The following is a 21,387-nucleotide window of genomic DNA, read 5'->3' as shown; positions in this document are numbered from 1 at the left end:
CTGATATTTGTTTTGCAGACACTTTGCTGTTTGCCATATGGTTGACTGGTAGTTTTATTTGTGAACTAGGCGACTGTTTGAAGAACAGATCTTAAGCAGGTGGTTAGCACGAATCTAATGATTACTTTCACACCACGGAACACACCGCAGTCCAGATGCACAGCGTGGATAGATTCAGGCCCCAGAAGCCCTTTGTTTGGGAATATAAGAACGTGGCTTTACGTTGATTGAATTACTGTATCTTGTGTTTTAAATCTCTAAGTACTAATTTTGATATAGAACGTTAATATTTATAAGGTAGTAGGAAAAAGTGATTCAATATGATTGTAAAATGTAAAACTTTTTCAATTTGATGACCTCTTTAAATATTTAGAATGTGGACAGATGTACTCGGAAAGACACTAAGAAGACATGTACCATTGTTAATGAGTGTGAACACCGGCAGTGTTTTGTGTCTGGCTGACAGCTGCATTAACAAACAGGTTTTTTTTTTTTTTTGCCAGCTTTCAGTGAGTGTCTTGTTATTGACCTGGAGTGGAGGGATTTGTGCAGGTGCTTTAAACGGATCACAGCCTCAGAGTACCTCTCACGGCTTCAAATGGATGCTCTGGCCTGGGGCGGCCGTCAAACCGCTCGGCAGCGAAAGGTTTGTCTGTGGTTCTGACAATGAGATATGGACCATGTTCAGTTTTGCTGCCGTTCTTCCACAAACCGTAGACCACGTTGTTTCTTTTCCCCCCAAACTGTTTGCACAAAAACTTACCGACTTTTTCAATATTGAATTTTAGATTTCAACAAATTAAAAAATGAGGACATTTTGTATTTGTAAAAAAAAAAATAATAATAATAATTTTCTCCATACTTTCTTAGTAATTTCTCTTTCTTTACTATCTCTCATCACGTTGTGTGTTTTTTGCAGCAAATAGATAAATGTCTCTTCAGTAATCTCAGAGGCCCTGTAGTTTGGCAACATGTACGCCATTAATGCCCACACACCGTGTAAACAGGGACACAGGAAAACAGTTGCATCACACTTCCCCCACAACACACTCAAACTCAAGCACACATACAGGCATGACTCTGCGAAGGTACTTTGTGTGTTTTATTTTGGGCAAATGTGTTTATAGTTACACAGTATAAACTGTCTCACACCAATGTTTGAAATGTAAGCCCTTGATACTGTCAGCACACAAGAAAAATACTCTTTAATTTAAAGTTTATCTAAGGGGGCATTTAAATGTTTTATTTTTGCTGTGCTACTTGTAAGTGGGAAAACTGAGAAGCAATAAACAGAGTTGATAAATGAGGAAAAGTTTGTAGATCACTCTTGTTATAATGAAAGGTACAATTACAAAGCCCAGCATTTTGAGTTATTTCTGTCTTGTGCTGTGGAAGTCTTTGACTCTGGAGCTATAAATACTCAAACGGTAGGCTCAACATAAAAATTTCAGCTCTTGTCGTATGTAATAGCACAAGCTAAAGCATCTTCTATTTAGACTTAGACTTACGACAATGTAATGAGATTGCAGTTGAAATAAAATAACATTACAATATAGAGTGCAGCAGTGATAGGAATGTAACAGTGCAGGAGAAAAGCAGTTTTTTTTTAAAAAAAGTGTGCAGAAGAATGTATAAATGTAATTTGCCCTCCATACCTTGGCCGTTCCGAGTTACGGCTGACGTTTCGGGCTGGTGGGGGGGATGTTCTTGCTGTAAAGGGCAGGGGTGAGCTATAGGTCGCCAGGGGGACAGGTGACAGGCTAGAGTGGTGCGGCTGAGTAGGAGGAGCTTGGTCCCCATCGTCTCACCCTGTGCTTTCTTTGCCTTGGGGCTGCTGCTTAACTGATGATCTACCTCAGGTCGGGTTTGTATAGCTGCTACACACACACACACAGATACACATGGACATCCTCGCTTAATGTACATAGTGAGAATCTTGCCTTGTCTTCTATAGACTTCCATTCATCTTCATGCTTTTCTATGGCCTAACCCTGATCCTAGTCCTAACCCTTACCTGTTCAGACCTAAACCCACCCTAACCTAATTCACACCTTGGTGCTCAACCTAACCTCTTGTCCAGAAAAAAAGTGAGTTCCACTTTTCAGCCCTCACTTTTCTACTGAAATTAGCAAAACATGTTCTCGCTCAGCTGCAAGTAGAAGAACACACATGCACCTCCACACAAATAATTGAAATGGTTGAAGGTCGTTCAAACACAGGCTGTAGTGTGGCCTGCCTGCTTTGAAGCTGGTTTGAGTCTGATTTTAATAAAGTCAATCATGCAGTTAGGTTTCTGTCTTGAGATGCCTTTTTTGTAGAGCAAATCGGCCCTGGCACCTGTAGGCAACCAGCTACTCTATACGATACGCTTAAATGCTCAGACAGGACCTGTGAAATAAATAAATATCTACATTTTAAAAGCTGAACTTGACATCTATGATGGCACTTTAAATGGCGTTCTCAGTATTTCGCTCTCTGGCATCACAGGCCAACTGCTGGACACCCTACAAGATGATATTGGAATGCTAATACAAAGTTGATATTTCACTGATCTATAGAACATATACTTGAATGAGTTGTGCTATGGTCTCGCACTATATAGAAAACAAAATTAACTTGGCCTTCAAACGGGTGATCTAGAAATAATATTTTCATGGGACAAGATGATTCTTTGACGAAGTGAGTAAATGCACATGCACTGTGTTTTGACAGTTGCTAGGACTTTACTTTGGCCTTTTGTTCACGCTTATTTTTAGATTTATACAAAAAGACCATCTCTTCAATGTCCATTTGCCAGGATGCTTTCAAGCCAAACCTGAGATGCATTTTGACAGTTATGGTTTTATCTCTGAGCCTCTAGGAGAAGTCGAATATAGCCAAAGTGGGAAATAAGTGTGAAAAAGACAACAGTGATGGTGGCATCATTTCTGTTAGCACACAATGACAATGACAGCCTTCTGAAAGGCTGAGGAGGCTTAAAGGTTTATTTTCATGACCAATGAGCAAGCCAACCATCTGCTTACAAGGCCGTATGTCTGTGTTCTCTCTGTGGAAAAGAAATGTGGCTAAATTAAAGTTACGTTCATAATTTTATACATTAAATATATTACTGATGTTATTACGACCGGTGTTGCACATTAATGTTCTGTGATTAGGTGTGGCTAGCATGCTACTAAGCATGTGTGATATTTGGATCATTTATTTAGCATTTATTTGCACACTTATTTAACTAGCATCTGTGATTGTGTTGAGAAAGCATGTTCCAAGTTGAGATTGAAAATCTTAATTATTTGTAATTATTTTTTAATCTCCGTCCTATCGAAAATGGTATTGAGTATTGAAAATTTCCCTGGGTATTGATATCAAGCTTGAAATTATAGCATAGTGACCACCCTACTGCGAGGTATATAAATATAAACCACATCATTTTGTTCTTTGTGCATTTATGACCTATTTCTGAACTTTTTATCGAAAGTTTAAAAAAATACACTAGCCTATTTGCAGCAGTAGCTTTAAGCGTGTGCAAATCTTTTTTGAAAGCAGTTTTTTTAACCAACAGAAATTATTAGAGTGGTTGTAGATGTTGATGACTGTGGACAGGAAGGGCATCCTGTAGCAGTCAGTGTTACAGTGGGTCTGAAAGGACCCTCTGACTGAATGCCCAGGGTTGTCTGTACTTTTCTTTAGTTTAGGTAGCATCCTTTTCTGTAAAATCATTTCCAGAGATCCCAGAGAAGTCCCCAAAACAGAGCCAGCCTTCCATATCAGCTTCTTGAAATGTGTTCTTAAGTTACTGGCTCCGGGTCATTGCAACAGCAAACAGGCTTAAATCAGGGGTAACCAGACTTTCGCTCAGTTCTTTCTGAAAACGTTTCAACACCTATCCAGGAGTCTTTGTCAGTTCTGGTGTGTCGAAACGTTTTCAGAAAGAACTGAGGAAATGTCCGGTTGCCTCTGATTTAAGCCTATTTGCTGTTAAGCTGTGCCTGTTTTTCCTTATCTCCCATGATTCTGATGCTAAACTTGTGGCAGTGAACCTCTCGACCAATAACTCTAATTTTGAAGTGGTGATTACAAGCCTTAAGCGTTTGCATGCTGCCTGGAACACAGTGATGCAACTGCCCCTAACCGCGAGGCCAGCATCCATAACTTAAGTGTGCGTTTCCCTTCATTTACTGCCATCTCTTCTCCCAGATTAACGATGGCAGCTTAAATAACCTTGCCGCTAGCAGTTATCTACTGAACTTGTAACCTCTTTCTTTGGCTTTATTGTATCACTGCAGATTCTAGCCAGTAAAAAAAAACATTAAACCAAACTTTAAGACAGTAAGGAAACAGAAGCATGAAGCAGAATACAGTGATCGTTATGGAGGAATGAAAGCAAACAACGTAGCAACAGTAAACCATGTCCCCTCTATCACAGTGCACTGTCTGTCATTTAAAATAAAATCATTAGTCCCAGTCCCAAAAAGTTGCTGATCGTGTCTTTATTAAGCAGCCATGGACAAACATGGTTATTCGGAAATTGCAGTTAGGCTTATGTTATTTATTGTTCATGCTGTTGTCACATCTGGATTTTATATTGATCTTTTAGGAAGATTCAATTTTGATCCAGTGACAACTCTGATGTTAAAGTGCTCCTTGGTTTCCGTGACAACAACCTTGATATGAACTCTTCATGCCAACAGAGCCGTGAGGGAGCCTTCAAGCATGCTGGAAGGCTTTGTGATCAAAACACCTCTGCTTTCCTATGATTTGTGGACAGATTATGTTTGTTTGCATTTGCCTTTCCTGTCTTGGAACTCGACTCCTTATTTAATCCACACTATTTAATGAGTACCTACAGATCAATTTCAAAGCGCAGGCACGCCCACTGTGGACTTTGATTACATCCAATTTCTGAAGTCTTACTGTGAGGAGATTATTTTTAGGCTGTGTCTAGTTCGCTTTGTTGCCATGTGGATACATTTCGAGGCAACCGGGATTGTGCACAGATTTCCAGTGTTTCTCGACTTGTATTCTCAGCTGTGTTGACCGTACAGAAAAGTCATGCCTGATGTTGTATGTTAACGTCTGCATGTTGTAACTTAGATTAAGATAGAAAATGGGAACTAATTAATTTCTGTCTAAGGAAATAATAGTCATGCAACACAATGCCGGCTAATTATCTCTGTTGTGTTCCTGATTAGGGCGCAACAACGCTGTTCTCTGAGTAATGAGAATTTTGTTGACAGCTTGTGTCTGCAGACTTCTTCATGTATATGTAGCTATGTACATGTGTCACCATGTTACATTGCAAGGATGAAATTGCTTTGATGGGCAAAGCTGCTTAATCCTGTTTCAGAATTGGTGTTTGATGGACGGCTTTTCTCCAGCAGGAATGGAGGAGGAAGAAAACAATTAGAGGACAATAGTAAAGAGGTGAATGCAAACTGAACAAACTGACAAGCCAAAGTTTGCATTGAATTAGGCTTAACTTGTTTTAACTGGACCAATCTTGAGACTTGAATTGAAAGGCATGCCAAAAACCTAACCTCAGCAGTATATTTGTTTAGGTCCTTTACCACTCATATGCATTGACACCCGTTGTAATTGAATTAGTCTGTTATTGCAGTGGTGTAATCTAACACTGGATATTTTAGAAAGGTCCAACTGTTGTTGAGTGCTTTTTTTCAGATGAGAAGAAATAATTTTTGTAAGAAATAGATGTCCTTAAAATTCACACTGCCATCAATCCCCTTAAGATGAGTGCAGCTAGAATTTTTAATTCATTATTTCCTGTTTTAATTGAATGATTGTTTTTGAATTTCTTTTAAAGTCAGTGACTTTGCTTTTCCCTCGAGTATAAATATGAAACAGAGGCCTGTTCCTTTTAGACTCTGCCCCTAGCCTGGACAAAAATCCACTTTCATCTTGCCACAGAGGAGTTAAATAAAGGTAATAAAAATGGCATTTTGGTGTCACTGAGTCTGCATAACCCTAAAGGTGCATTCACACTGAATGCGATTTTGGTGACGAAGTCTCTACTTTTGCACTCTGTCATTCGCCTGACATTGCTGGCAATTCCCATGGCAGGCGACAGCAATTGCACACAAGCCAAAAACAGCAGTACAACGGCGCTATCTAGTGACACTTTCACTTAACTGCCACTCCAGTCTCCTCATTTACTTTTCTCCAGGCTTGGTCCATCCTGGACTTGTCTCGGTAATACTAATTGATTGTCATACAACTCAGGCTGATCTCAGATCACCACTATCAGCTTGTCTTCCATGTTAAATGAAAACAGCTGAGTCTCCACTGCAGTCCAGTCCAGTCCCTGATTGGTTGTTGCGATGCATTAAGACACAAAAGTTCAGATTTTTCAACTCCAGCTACTGTCGCTTTGCATTCATCGCAGGCGTCGTGTCCCTCTGGCTTTGCTTTAATCACCAAAGTCATGCTTGTTACATTGCTAGAAACATGTCTGTCGCCTCGCTTTATGTCACATTGTTCCTGTGCAACACAGGGCCGCCACATTTACGTAACCTTTAGACTCTGTTTACATGCCAACTAGCTGTTTTAGGGTGATGGCAGAATCTTTTTTTTCTGTCCTACCATCACAAACACTCCAGGTTGGTTTGGTGCAAAAGAAAAGAATGAACAAGTAAAACTATGTATTGTGCGCACTGTTTTGTATGGTGGAAGATCTGCAGTCCTATAGGCTTATTTGTCTTGGTAAGGCTTTGGGAACCGCGTAAGGGTGAATTACATTATGGACTTTTTAAATACTAGGAGTTTTAGATATTATCCTTTAAGACTCTATTAGAAAATTGAAAGAGGATGGTCATAGCGGAGTAAGGATCCAAAACAAAGAGCCAAATCGGCTCAGAAAAATTTGACCAGACACAAAATCAATCTTCTTCCATGGCCGTCTCAGTCCCCAGGCCTAAATCCTGCAGAAAGCTGTGGGTTAAGTCGATGAAAATAGAGCACAAGAAAGGACTCAGGTCTGGATGATCTATAGAGATTGTGTGATGTAGAGTGTGCCCAGATTTCTCTCACTGTATGCTCCAACTTAGTCAACTGGTCTTATTGAAGACAAAGTGCCCTTTGATTGGCAAATGGGTGTTGTTCAAAAACATTAACAACAAGAGTACCGCATTTTCCCCTAAATATATAAATATTGCCAAGATTAAAAGTTACATTTTCTATTGTTTAATGCTATAGTACTGAAATAAAATTACATTTATGTCAGCAATGTCAATAAATGTAGCTGGGATTTTTTTAAATATAAAGCAATACTATTATTTCACTATTATTTACCCTTCAACAAATAAAATCACATGTATATACGAAGCAGCCATACTGCTGTATTCCTTCCTTAGAAAAAACAAGTCTGTGACAGCATTTCTAGACTGCTGGTTTAATTCATATGTACAGTTTTAGAAAGAACCCATCCTATAATACGTCAGACTTTCTAACAGTGTTCGCTTTGCATATTAAATAGTAAACCTAATAACAAATTGGCAAATCCAAAATAGATATTTTGGCAGTACCAGGATGAAGAAGATCATGAAAATATTTGGGAATAGGTTGGACCAAATTTGTCCTGGCAGAGTAGCCAAAAAGAGCTGAACTCTAAGAACATCAAGCACAGATTTAGCATGGCCGTATAAGAAACAAGAAAAAAAAAGCTGTGTCATAAGCCTAAATGATAACATTTGTGGATGTATTCTTTACTTGTCATGAAAAATAGGGAAATCTGTAATTATGATGTGCATTACCTTCAAATTAAAGAAAAGCCTTTCATTTTCTCTAACATCCTGTGCTGGTTTGTTTCATGACTGGGGGATTTTCTTTTCTTTTTCTTTTGCGTTTTTGTCACACTTAAATGTTTCAGATAATCAAAAAGAGAAAGCTAAAAAAATAATTGCACCCTAAAGCAAATAGCTGGTTGTTCCAGCTATGGCTGAAGCAGCTACTGTTAGGAGTTTGAGATGATTAGCAATGAGTCTTTACATCGCAGTGGTGTATGCACTGTTGGAGGATTTTTGGCAGATCCCTCCTGAGAGGGTTCTACACTGTTCTACATAGTATTTAACATTTATGCTTAATGGAATGTGGCTCACCCGAATCCCAAAGCTTTAGGCTTTGCAGCCCTTTCCACACTGATGTCATTTGCTATGTTTCCCATCTCGTCTTTAATTTCTTTGGATCCAGGCTTGATGTACTGCTTGTTGAGATTTGTTTTTGCCTACTTCATGCTGTTAGAAACGTTCTGTGGGAGTAATTTCTTGATTAGCTTGGTTTCAGTAGCTTTTTGTCACCCTTGGTAACTATCATTTCAAAACTGTGTCTCGCATTGTCTCAGGTTATCTTTGGTTTATAAAAACAGGTACGTGTTTGAAGAAAGCAAAACTGGCTTTCTTGCCTGGTACTGTAGATTGTAAATGCTGATATTAAGCAAAGTTTCATTAAATATTTAGGTGTAAACAAGATAACCATTCCCATTCATCTCCCATAAGGGCTGAGGTAGCAAGTCATGGAGGATCCACCATGAATCTGTTAATTTTTCCAAGTGTCAGCAAGTTCCACTGCATTAGGCTATCTTCTTATAAGCTGCTGACGTGCATGTTTTGGTATGATCCAGCAAAAAAATAAAAATAAAATAAAAAAGCATACTCTGAGCCATACAGTCTAATGACAGAAGTGCCAAGATTCTGTGAAATATAGATGTTATGATCTCCAATTTGATATTTAAAAATCATCAAATCTATTTCATCTTTACAAAAGGAGTTATACAGTTACATTTGGGAACTGTTTAAGCCATACTTTGGGATTTTTTATCCCCTGTGTGAGCTTTTTCTTGTTTGTCTGCAGTTTTTTTTTGTGGGAGGGTAAACATTTCTGTGATGCTTGCCAAGGGCGGGAAGGCGTCTATTGGTGGTTTTTCAATTGTAGACAAAGCCACTGCGGATAAGCTGCTACAGTTAGTTAGAGCCGCCGTCTGGAACCTTTGTTTGCTTTGGAGCTTAAGTGCTTGTGTACATCTTACAGGTGATACCTAAGACATGAATTACTTGTGTTAATTTTTTTGAGTTTAAAATATTTTCAGTTGCTCTCTCATGGTTAGGAAAAGAAAGTGAGAAACTAAGGATATGCAAATCTGCCTGAGTAAAGGGAATGTTTACAGTGGGATGTGGCCGCCGAGCCATTTGCGTCACACTTTCTTGCTTGGTGCATTCATATTGGAGTGATCTATAAAACATAGTATTTTGTGGCAAGGCGGTGCGAGTGGATACTCTTTGGTTCCCTGTTGATTTTTCTCTCTCATTATCTCTACACTGTCTCACATGCACACTCAGAGATACGCGCTAAAAGAATAATAGGCTTATCTTTAAGAATATAAAATACACACAATGCTTAACCTAAAGGTTCATATTCACAGACACGCAGCCTCCTGCTAGGTGCGGCTGATTAAAAGGCATCATTATCTTGCTTTGGCTGTACTTAGAGTTGCACACACCTGTTTTCCACAGCTGCTCCCAATCACAAGCTGTCGTTCTTCACACTAGGACCAGAAGTTTCAGAGTTTATGACTGTGAGATGCCATAAATCACCCGCTCAGAGTCCAGCCACCACTGAAACGTGCCTCATTAGAAGTAGCAAACTGGTGAGAGTTCTGCTTTTCGTCTGGCTCCGAATATCCTCGAGCAGAAGCATCTTTAACTGTAGGATTTAACTTTTTTTTTTTAACCATGATTACATTGTGTGCATTATCAAAGCCCCCCCCAGTGATGCAACGCTTAATGAGGCATGCGGCCATTTGTCGCAGTCTGTCTTAACCATGGTTGTCAAAAGAAAGCATGATATTCACATAAGCTGGACAGTTTGTACAATTATTTCACAAAAGCATGGTCTAGTCTACTGCTTCAATCCATATGCCACAACTTGATTTCATTGTTTATATCTAGTCCTGGGTAAAAGATAAATGAATGAATTATTAAAACTCTTTCAATGTATTATCAATAGGTAGAAAAGTGACAAAAACAATGATTAAGTTATGCTAATTCTGTAAGATAGACAATGCAATAAGCCTATTAGGAAGTACTTGGAGCCACTGTTGTTTAATAATTTTTACAGGACGGAGAAAAGATTGTGACTGGTCCTGTAAACTTGATTTGTATTATTTTATGCTTATACTGAATGTTTGTACTGGGCTGCAAATGGGATTTGTACAACAGTATAATGCTAGTTAATTATAATGCAGCATTTTCTTGTAATCCATAATGTCCCAAAAACCTTGTCACAAACTAAAATGATAGTTTAGTTTGTGACAAGGTTTGTAAATAAATTTCTGTATTCATAATGGCTATTTTAAGTTCTGTAGTTTGTACAGAAACAGATGCTATATTGAAGCTGGATTAATAGTTTGAAACAGTATTGTGGATTTCTCCATACTGCCTAGCTCCATGTATATCCATAACAATTTTATCAATTAGGCATTTTCACTAATGTAAATTATTATATATGTTCAAAACAAAATAGAAGCCATGCCTTGGGTCTAGAAATGGTAGTAGCATGTTAGTTATAATTTTCTTTTGAAAAACCAGTTAATTTATTCTAAATTTTGCTCACACATGTTTACTGTAATAATTTCTGAAGACAAATTGTTGCTTGGTATATATACACGATTGAATTGCTGAGTAATTCACAGCTAACAGAGTAGCTGCTACTTTTGAGAGTAACAGTGTCCACTTTTTGACCGTTCAACGTTAGTGTCTGAGGTTAATTTCCTGAGATGTTCGTGTTTGTTAAAAAGTAAATAAAGATAAATGGGTAATTGTGTTTGCAATGTGTAAACTCATAAAATATCGCTACTCTAGATGTCATATTCTGTAATGCTTTGCACTTTCAGCATCAAACACTCAGCCCAGGCTTTACACATTCAAGAACAGATCTGAGAGCCTGTGTAACCTTAACCTCTTTACAGCGGCTGTCTTTCCTTCTTATAAATCTGCTACCGTTCTATAAATGTCACTGCTGACAGTTTGCGAATGGATTATGTAACATCTTTACTGGCTTCTTCTATTAAAAAAGCTCTTTACTCCTTGAGCATGACAATTCAAAGACATTTCTTAATATTAACTGACATTGGGGACTAAAATCGTGTTCCGTTTATTTATTTTGGGAAATCTGTCATTAGTCTTTCAAGCATAGAAAGCATAAAGCGGTCACAATTTTATAGTCTATTTTAGTAGAAAAAAATCTAATACTGTAGCTTGATGAGATGAGCTCAATGGTATTGTATTGACTGTATTAAAAACAGAAAATATATCACGCTTCCAATTTAAATGTTGCATTAAAGACTATAGTCTCTATATAAAGTGCTTGTGCTCTACCACTAAACCGTGACGTAGCCGCTAATAGGACACACTGTTTTGCCCTCAGAAGAGTTCAGTCAAAATGTGTTTCTAATAGGGCTGTGCAATACAGAGAAACAAGCATATCAATAAAATACAAATCATATTGATCGATATCGATAATTATCAACAAATTCAAGACATATTTTAAGTGCAGCCCTGACCATTTCATGTTGTTGTTTAGCGATCTATTTTTAGATACAGAACACACAAACACTGAATTCAAACTCAACCATTTATTCAACCAACTTTTTACTAAAACTGCAAACTTTTAAAAAAGAAAAAAAAGCACATGCTCTCTGAACTCTTTGAAGGGGGCGGGGCTTGGTGACGGAGCATTGCTGGATCTGTGTTTGTGATTGGTTGGGAGGATTAAAAACTGTAATATTAACCTACATGATAGGCTAGAATGCATAAGGAAGGAAAACTGTGATTCTACTGAACTTTTTATTGACCCTTTTTTTCTATCATCCATATATGCCTATCAATTGATATATATTGTTACTGAATTATCATCCAGCCCTAGTTTCTAATAGAGATGTCCAGATAGGGTGCACGGTTGAGCCACTGACTAAGTTGCGAGCATAACCAGAGAGCTCTGCTTGACCACAGGTAGACTAATGGCAGTAATGGTGGAGCAGGGATTCGGTTGGGTGAGCTGCTGCCGGAAGAAGTGTGATAATTTGGGCAGATGTGAATGGATCAGTTTATATAGATTTTGATGCAAATCTGTAATTTGATGCCAAGCCTGGTTGCCTGCCAGGCCTATAATACAGTGGGTGAATCTCTGCTAATGTTAAAACCCTTTTCAAAGGGTTTATCAGATTGGCATTTTGTCAAAACTGACTACCGTCAAGAACTGTGACATTTTCACCTGACGACATGCCTCACAAGGCAGCGACCCATCATGTACAAAAACAGCGAGCTCTTCTTATCCCAAGGTTATAAATAGATTCCTCTGCATTAAGTCGGAATAGCAATCATTATCATGTAATGCAGAAATTCTGGTTGAGTAACCCATTTATACTGTCGAATTAGCTGTTAACTTAATGTACGGTATATTGTGGTAGGATGGAGACAGATGAATAAAGATGTCCACTCTGATCCAAAGGGCTGTTTTAGCTCCTACCATCGGAAGGAAGATATCCCTACATTGATAATATCCTAACAAAATAAACAGAAGTTTGTTACATTCTATATTGTTACATGGAAAAAAATAAATACAATCTTGTATAATGAAAACAATAAAAACAGTCTTTTCTCCAATTTGGAGTAATGGACTGGGTGAATCTCATCAGCCCATGCATCAGCTCTCTTTCACAAATAGTCAAGGCAAACAGAAAAATGCACTGCTCTCCTTCCAGCCCTGCTTTCTGAGCCACTGCAGCTCTTCACAGTTGTTCTTTATGCTCTGACAGTCAGCTTTGCCGCATCACTGTCCTTATCGTGCCATTTTTAGGCATTCTTTGAGAGACTGCCATACATATGCAGACATTTTCAGGAAGGGGGTCCCAATCCTATGTCAACAGATTGGGTGTAGATTTGAGCTGAATATTGGACAATTGCCATGGATCAATAGGCTTGCATTGAGATGCTGCAAGGAGAAGATATAACGGGGGTGCTTTTCTCAGCACTGCAGTATATTGATAATCATTCCTAGCCAAACGTACCCTTCCAAATGTGTATGCATATGCATATTGCTCAAGAGGGACCGTTAAGAAAAAGCACAATTGAAATTCTGTCTTCAATGCCTTTTTTTTAATCAAATCATCACTCACTTTCTATTTTTGTCTCCCCCCCCCCTTTTCTCTTTCTAGGTAAGTGTCAAATCTAAGATTGTATCTGAAACCAAGATAAATCATTAAACAGGTAATGTCATTGTTAAATATTATGTTCTATGATGTGATGTAGTTTTATTTTAGATACATATCTAATCTATTTTGATAAATTTCAGCTTGCTTTTTAGATTACTTACTGCAAATGTTTCTGCAAAATGCTTGGCAAACTTGTTTTTGCCACTTGAACTTTTATGCACTTTATCATTTTGGAGCCACAAATGTCATTGTGCTGTTTTGTGGTTTTATGCGATTGATCATCAAAAATGTATGCAAAAAAAGAAATAAAAAAACAATACAAAGTGTTGCATTAATATGTATTCACCTCCGCACCTTTATATTCAGTAGAACCACTCTTTGCTGCCGTCCCAGCATAAGGCTGGAACGGCAGCAAACACTCTAATGGGTAGTCTTCCATGATTACCTTGTGTTTAGCTAATTTTGATTTCATCCTACAATTTCTGTATCCGCAACATGGCTGATGGCTCATACAAACAGGACTTATGACTTTCTTTAAAGCCCCAATGTGTGAAATATTCACACTGGCACACCATCTAGTGGTACACTAAATTAATTATGAACGATCTCGCTGTTAAGCACCAAATAACTACTACGGAAGTATCATAAATGTGACAATTTCAACATGTCCTCTATGTATTAGCTACTGCTAATAGCTACGGTCATCGTGTAAAATGGTTTTTGCCAAGTCCGATTGTTTTTTTCTAAAGTTGTTTGTAAATTCTGTGAGTCACGTTTTTTTGGGTTTCTTTCTGAACTTGCAGTCGCTTATTTGGGCTCTAACATAAGTGACTATAAACATGAGTAAAGAGACCCGCTCGCGCTGCAATGCTAAAGCCGTGAACCGGCTGATATCACTCCGCCCCTCCACACACATACTGTACATACTCCCTGACAGGGAGAAGAAGACGAACAAATTAGCCGTCTCTGCCGGGAGGACAGAGTAGTTGCAGGACTACACTGCCCTGTTTCAAACATAACTGTTATATTGAATTACCTTGGCTGTCCAGCAGAAAGCCTGCAACATCTGCATCTCCACTCCACCTGGTAGTAATAGCTGAGCTGATATAGACTCTTGTTATATCTCGGTTATTACTTATTTTTCTTTTCTTGGTTACTTTCTCTTCCCTCTTGCTGGGCAGATAGTATGGATGGCCCTCCATTTAAACAGAAAACAGCAAACAGAATGATCTGCGGTTGTCTATGCTTGTTTTTACTCCTCCTCCACCAACAACATGTCTTCATATAGAAGACAGATAGAGAAAACGCTTCAAGACCGACAAGTTTGGTCCCTTTTGGCTTCTGAAATCAGAAATAGCGACGCAACATAGCGCCTCCCAGTGAGTGCACGACACCTATGAATTTATAAACTACTAGTTCTAAGTTATGAAAACACTTTCATTTTTGATGTGATGTTAATAGGCATATGTATTTTTTAAAGCAATACTTGATTTTTGCTTATTAAAAGCCACATTAGTTACACCCTGTCCGTTTAAATAACCGTTTTTAATATTTTACCATCAAGCCCAGATCTGTAGGATGCCTGACTAATGGTTGTCCAGTTGACAGAACTTCCCACCTTAGCTGTGGATCTCTGCAGCTTGTCCAGACTTACCATGACTTACCTAATTCTCAAATTGTTGCTCTTGTTGCCTGGCCTGTCCATTTAGGTCGATGGCCATGGCTTTGTATGTTTGCAGTTTTGCCATGTTCTTTCTGGTTTCTGTTAATTGCTTAAGTAGTGCTCTGTGGGATGTTGCAAGCTTGGGATACGTTTTTATAACCTAAATCTACTTTAAACGTCCCCACAACTTTATTCATGGCCTGTCCATTGTGTTCCTTATCCTGCTTGTTTACTATGTTCTCTAATTGCGCATTTTATTAAGGGATCTCATAATAAAATGGCTGAATACACATGCATGCCACACTTTTCAGTGAAATATGCACTGCTTTATGTTGGTCGAGATAAAACACATTGAGGTAAGCGGTTTAAGGGACGTGAGTACTTATTCTACATTAATTCCAATTACCAGTATCGCTCCCTTCTTGTCACCTCTGCCTATTAGTGAGATTATGCATCTGTGGACTCTAGAAATCCCATTCTTTAGTGTATTATAAATCATTATCTGCATTGCATTTTCTTTAGATCAGTGATATATTACAGTAGAAATATTAACATATGCTAATCCTACATACACATAAAGGTACTATTTCAGGCTGTAACAGAAACTCAGTTAATTTTTAAGTTAATCACACACTGTAAGGTTGCCCGTCTGTATAATGGGCCTATCACTGAGCAACATGTGCGTGCACTGCTTTCACCTAATGGCAATGTTGTGTTTTGCTGCTAATCTGTTTATCTAATCAGATGCCGAGGGTGGGGGGTCTATCTCATTAACTTGCAGGATATTGATTTCCTGTGTTGGAGTTGAGCACGTTACAGTTGCCCGCTTCCACATTCCCAGATGGGAGTTATGCTCGTTGCCTTCTTCGTAGCTCATCAATCGATCCCGCCTCACTTTGCCTCAGCTCGAGGTTGTTGTGTTCTATATGCGAGGGTTTGTACGCCCGCAGTCATGCCTGGATGTAAAAATAGCTAGTAAAAGAGATCGATTGCTCGAGGGGCATGTTTTCGTGTTTAAAGGCCCGCTTCACGGAAAGACAGAGATTGATAGAGTTGAAAGAGTTTTAGTTGCCACCGGTGTTTACTTTTATTTATTTATTTATTTTTTTGCTCTCTTCTTTTAAGCGGGCTATAAAACAATTCTGATACTGATAAAACCCTTCTCTCATTTGCAGTTTAGCATTCAAACACATCGAAACTTATTTTTATCCAATAATTGTACATGCATGATAGAGTTTTATCTGATCTTCTGTATGTTCGCTTTTTCATCAGATGCTATTCACCTCCAGCATTGTATTCTTGCGGAGGCTAAACATCCGGCAATGAGCATTCAATATCAAACTGCACTGGGAAGGAAATAAAAGCCCTTCAAGGGAAAAACTATAACATCACTGTAGATAAAAAAAATAACATCTTAAACTGCTTATTAGCCCCGTTGCTCATAGCTGCCATAGCCTGTGACCCCAACCGAGTTTATGAGCCATGCCGATGAAAATTGTTGCATTTCTTCTCTTCTGCTTCTAGGCAGTGTTGTAATGAAAAGCTCGTTTGTCAGTCTGGTTATTCTTTTGGATTTTAACTGTGACAAATATGTGGGAGTGGCCTCTTTCGAAAAGAGTACCTCAGTGTCAGTATGTGCCTGCTATGAAGGTGGCATATGTGTGTGTGTGAGTGTGTGTTAAGTGTGTGATGGCAATGCGTCATTCTGCAACTTGCTAAGGCCCCGGAGCTCCCCTATGGTATCTCCCATGCTGCTGCTGCTACTGTTACGCAACTATGCTGTTCTCGCACCACTGGCCCCTCTCTCGCTCCCTTCGTCTTTCTGACTGCATCTCTCCTGACTTTTTTTTTTTTGTTTGTTTTTGCGTGTGTGTATGTGTGCTGTAACTGGAGAGAGTATAGATATTTCTGGAGCCGTGGGGTTTGAGTGGGATTTAGGGGATTATTTGTGCCGATGCAGAGCTCAGTGTGGTGTTCCAGCAGGTCAGCAGGCTTCAGCTCTTTTTAGTCGAACATTTTCCCTTTTTTATTCTAATCTTTAATGTTCTGCTCTATACATACCTTCTTTCTGTATAATTATGCCCTTTTGGTGCGTTGATCCCCACCCACTCGTTCTCTGCAGTATACCTTCCTCTCAGTGATATAGATGCCGTCATGGTTATAGAGGCTCATTGGCACTCCATCCACACCAGTCACTTAAAAACAGCTCCGTTCTACACTTTGCAGCTACTCCATTACCAGTTTAATAAAGATGTCAGAAAAAAAAACGAGAAGCAGAATGAAAATTTTTAGAAGCTGGAGAAAGTAAGTATATTGCTTTCCAGACATTACCGGTTCATCTCAATAAATTAGAATATTTTTTAAAAAGTAAATTTATTTCCTTGTTGTTCAACAGGTGAAATTTGTGTTTTAAATATTTTGTCAAAGAGTAAAAATTTGCAATATTATTTTGTGTTGTTTATGACAAAGGCTGTTCTATGCCTTGCATCGATCCCATGCAAACTCCATGTTTTTTCCACATGCTGTACTGCATGCAGTTTTCATGTTCTTCATGTGTATTCATGGGATTTCTCTTGATGCTTTGGCTATGGGCTTGGTAAGTTAAGCTCTCCTTAGGTTTAAGTTTGTGTCTCCATGATTGTCTTTCCCGTGTGTAAAGGACTGGTGAACTGTCCAGGGCATACCCTGCCTTTCAACCATTGGTCCCTACATATGGAAACCAGTTCCCTACAACCCTGCAAGGACTTCGCAGGAATAGAAAATGCGAAGATAGATGGCTTTCAGCTAATTAAAATCAAATTTATTGAAAAAACAATAAAAATTATGTCAATTTACTGTTGAAAATATTCACTTAATATTTGGTAATGGCTCCTTGTGCTGTGGTTCTGCTGAGTTGATAAGGAAGTCCAGGTTGTTTTAATAGTCTTTTAGCATATCTGCATTGCGCTTGCTTTGAGTTTGGTGTCTCTCATCTTTGTTTTTAAAATGTTCCATAGGTTCTCTATGGAGTGAAGATGGAGCTCAGCACATGTGTTTAAGCAGAGGGGAGGGGAGGACCCAGTGCTTTCTTCCTGTTCAGATGCTTGAAGGCCCTGTTGACATCATCCTCAATTTTCTTAGGTGCAGGCGGAGGTGGAGAGGAGTGGTTTGAAGAGTTACTGGTGGGTAGTTTTGGGAGACCCATTGTATAAGAGTGAGTGAAAGTTTGATGATTGAAAGTGCAAAAGAAGTGGCTCAGATCCCTCAACTAGGTGGGGGGTTGTCACAGCATGTGGAGAGGTGGACCTGTAGTTCATAATAGATATCAGGCTCCTCCACATTGAAGAAATGTAATTTGTGGAGGAACTATTTTATGTTTCCTCACTGAACTGTCTTTTTTTCTAGCTTGAACTCCTTGCTTGTTTTTAGTCTGCTTATACAGGGCCAGGTCTCCATTAGGACATGCTTTTTCTTTGGTGTGACGCAGTTTCCTCAGATGTGATGAAAAGCATGGTTGTTGCTGAAGCTGCTGATGATCTTAGTCTGCACACACATGTCCTCACGGACAGTAGCGGTTTGTTGGTTTTGGTCATAGGCTGAAGCTTCAAGAACATTCCAATCAGTGCAGTCCAGGTATCTCTGTACCATCAGCTTTGACTCATCAATCCATATTTTAACAGTCCAAACCACAAGCTTAGAGGTTCTGCTTTTAGGTTGGAATGAGGTGGAGCAGCAAATGGTCAGAGTCCAAGCCCCGCATGAGTGATGCAGCTGTTTGCGTCCTTTAAAACAGTACAACAGTGGCAGAGTGTTTTTTTTTTTCTTCCTCTGGCCAGGCAATTAGTATGCTGGCTATATCTGCGTAACTCATTGGATAGGTTTGCACAATTAAAATTACCTAGAACAATCATAAGAGACTCAGGGTGTTTTTCTCCAAGTCTATTATCAGGTCAGCGAGCTCTCTTACCGTCTCAGATGTGCAAGATGGGGGACATTAGCTCTGACCAAAATAAACGAGAAGAAGTCCTTGAATAAAAGGGTTTACAGTTAATAGAGAGGACTCTAGGTGAGGACTACATGATTTCTGTTGCAGTGTAACATCTGTGCACCAGTCCTTGTTAATATGAAAACAAATCCCTCACCATTATTTTATTTTTTTTCCGAGAGCTCCGCTCTGTGGTTTGCACATAAAAGCTGGAACCCATGCTGTGGTTGGGTGCTGTCTGGGACAAGATTGCCCAGCCACGTCTCGATGAAGCAGAGTGCAGTAGATCGGCTAAAGTCTGGGCCCTTGGTGCAGAGAAGGAACAGTTCGTCCATTTTATTCACCAGTGAGCGGACGTTCGCCAGATGGATAGGTGGGAGCAGGGCGCACAGTCCCCACTGGCGGAGTTTGACAAGTTTTTCTGCCCGTTTACATTGCCTGAACAACCTTTTTCACCATTTTCTATTTTATTGAGGTGTACTTGTAGGGCTCTTACCTAAGCTTGTGTAAGGCATAACAAAGCTTTTCTGTATTTATTGAATTTATTGGTTTTATATAATCTTAATTTTCTGCAACAGTGAAATTTGGTTCTTCATTTGCTGTAAGCCAAAATCATCAAAGTTAAGAGAAATGCATACTTGAAATAAATCACCATGTGCAATAACTCCATATATGAGGATTAGTTTTTCAAATGTGTTACTGAAATAAACTTTTTGTCAGTGTTGGTAGCTTATTGAAAATCACCTGTAGAATATTTTAAGCAGTTTTTAGTCTGCTAAAATTAATCAGAAAATGTACAAAATTTTATGCATGAGTGAATATATTAAATTGACAAAAGTCTCCTTCATACATGCAGTTCTTTTTACTCATTGGACATTAACTGTATTTTACAGTTTATTGTGTAAACAGTCTCTTTTGCAACATGTTTCTAATAAAACTGGCTTGCATGTACTTTCAAACATACCAACACTGCAGTCATATTAGCACAAACTATGCCAGTGGCTCAATGACTTAAGGCCACTGTTTTCAAACATGCAACTGCTGTTTGTCCCAATAATATATTTTTTTTCCTCATTTCCACCAGCTGACTGACATCTGCAACAAACTACGCTTGTACTATGCGTTAGATTATGTAACTCTTGTATGGTAATGATACATTTAAATGTGGAGCAGGTGCATGCCGGCATGTATCCATTACCACTGCTGACACTTTTAATAATGCTACTAACCCGAAATTTAAATGATCTGTGTGTCAGAGGTCCACCATTTGTTTGGCCATCTACTATGTCGCTGTCACTTTGCATGAATGTGTGCCTTAACTGAGAGGAAATTTGGAGCAGTCAGTGGCATTGAAAGATTAAGATTACCCTAAAGTGCACTGCTTTACATCTGCTTAACCCCTTTAGCCCACAGGGTTTTAGAGCAATTTCCGACTGAAATTGCATATCTGAAATAAATTAGGTACAGCTCCAAAGTTATAAAGTGTAAATATAAATGTTAGTATTTGTGTGACACAAAGGCATTAAATATTTTTTTTTTTCAGTTGGAACCACTATAGCAAATCTCACCATGTCTGATTTTATAGGTGATTAAAAAAAGAAACAATTTTGAGCCTCTGCAGTTTTTTTCCAAAATAAACACTGGAAAACACCATGAAAAACCATTTGAAATTATAGAAGAAGCCTCAGACTTTATAGATTTATATATTGACTACAACTGCAGCAAATCTGGACTGAATCAGCTGAAGCGTATTTTTTCCACAAAGGTTTTAGTGGGCAGTGTGCCAGGCGGACCTGTGATTTTGGCAATGTTGTGCCAAAATGGGCCAAAACTGTGCAAAATGTGTATTTCACCTCATAAAAGGGAATCTGGTCAAATAAAAGTGATGATTTCTATTGTAGGACTCCTACATTTGAGAAGGAGTCAACAAGTATTTTTTCATAAGAATTACCCCCTTCTTCATCAAAATGTACCATTGTGCACAGCATAATATCAATAAAATAAAGGGAAAATGAGCTGAACTGTGTTCTTTTGTCTCAAAGAACAATTTTATTGAAAAAGGACTAATTAGTTTTTTTATGAAAAAAAATAATTTTATGAAAAAATACCTAATAAACAACATGAGCAAAACTAAATTATCAATAAAATAAGAATGTGAAAAACATGGTCAAGACAATCTGCTGCAGTTCAAACCGAGCATTAGAATGGGGAAGAAAGGTGACATAAGTGACTTTGAATGTGGCATGGTTGTTGGTGCCAGATGGGCTGGTATCCACTTGAATTTCTTCCCTGCTAAAAAGGGATTTGTGTTTGAAATAATAGTCCAGACAGTGCTAACACACAAAAAGAAAAAAAAAGTTTGAAAAGGATACAATTATTTGGTGGTGTCAATTCTGGGACCAAGAGGATGCATCGGTGAAAATATAGGTATCTGTGGCTCAGTGTCTGGTTCACCTGGAGAATGCCCCATGTCCTCGCTGTCATCAATAGGCGGAGGGGTATCTTGACTCGCCTGCCTGGGGATTGGCCTGGTTGAACTGTTCT

The 21,387-nt window shown here is 38.7% G+C and overlaps 1 protein-coding gene across 3 annotated transcripts in view; it reads left to right on the top strand.

Annotated features, from left to right (window-relative positions):
- The window catches only part of pde4d (phosphodiesterase 4D, cAMP-specific), a 271,210-nt gene that overhangs the window by 156,111 nt on the left and 93,712 nt on the right, over positions 1 to 21,387 (top strand). The gene's annotated exons all lie outside the window — the stretch shown is intronic.

Source organism: Fundulus heteroclitus, chromosome 12 (genome assembly GCF_011125445.2).
Source record: "Fundulus heteroclitus isolate FHET01 chromosome 12, MU-UCD_Fhet_4.1, whole genome shotgun sequence".
Taxonomy (NCBI): domain Eukaryota; kingdom Metazoa; phylum Chordata; class Actinopteri; order Cyprinodontiformes; family Fundulidae; genus Fundulus; species Fundulus heteroclitus.
This window is presented reverse-complemented; position numbering and strand designations above follow the sequence as displayed.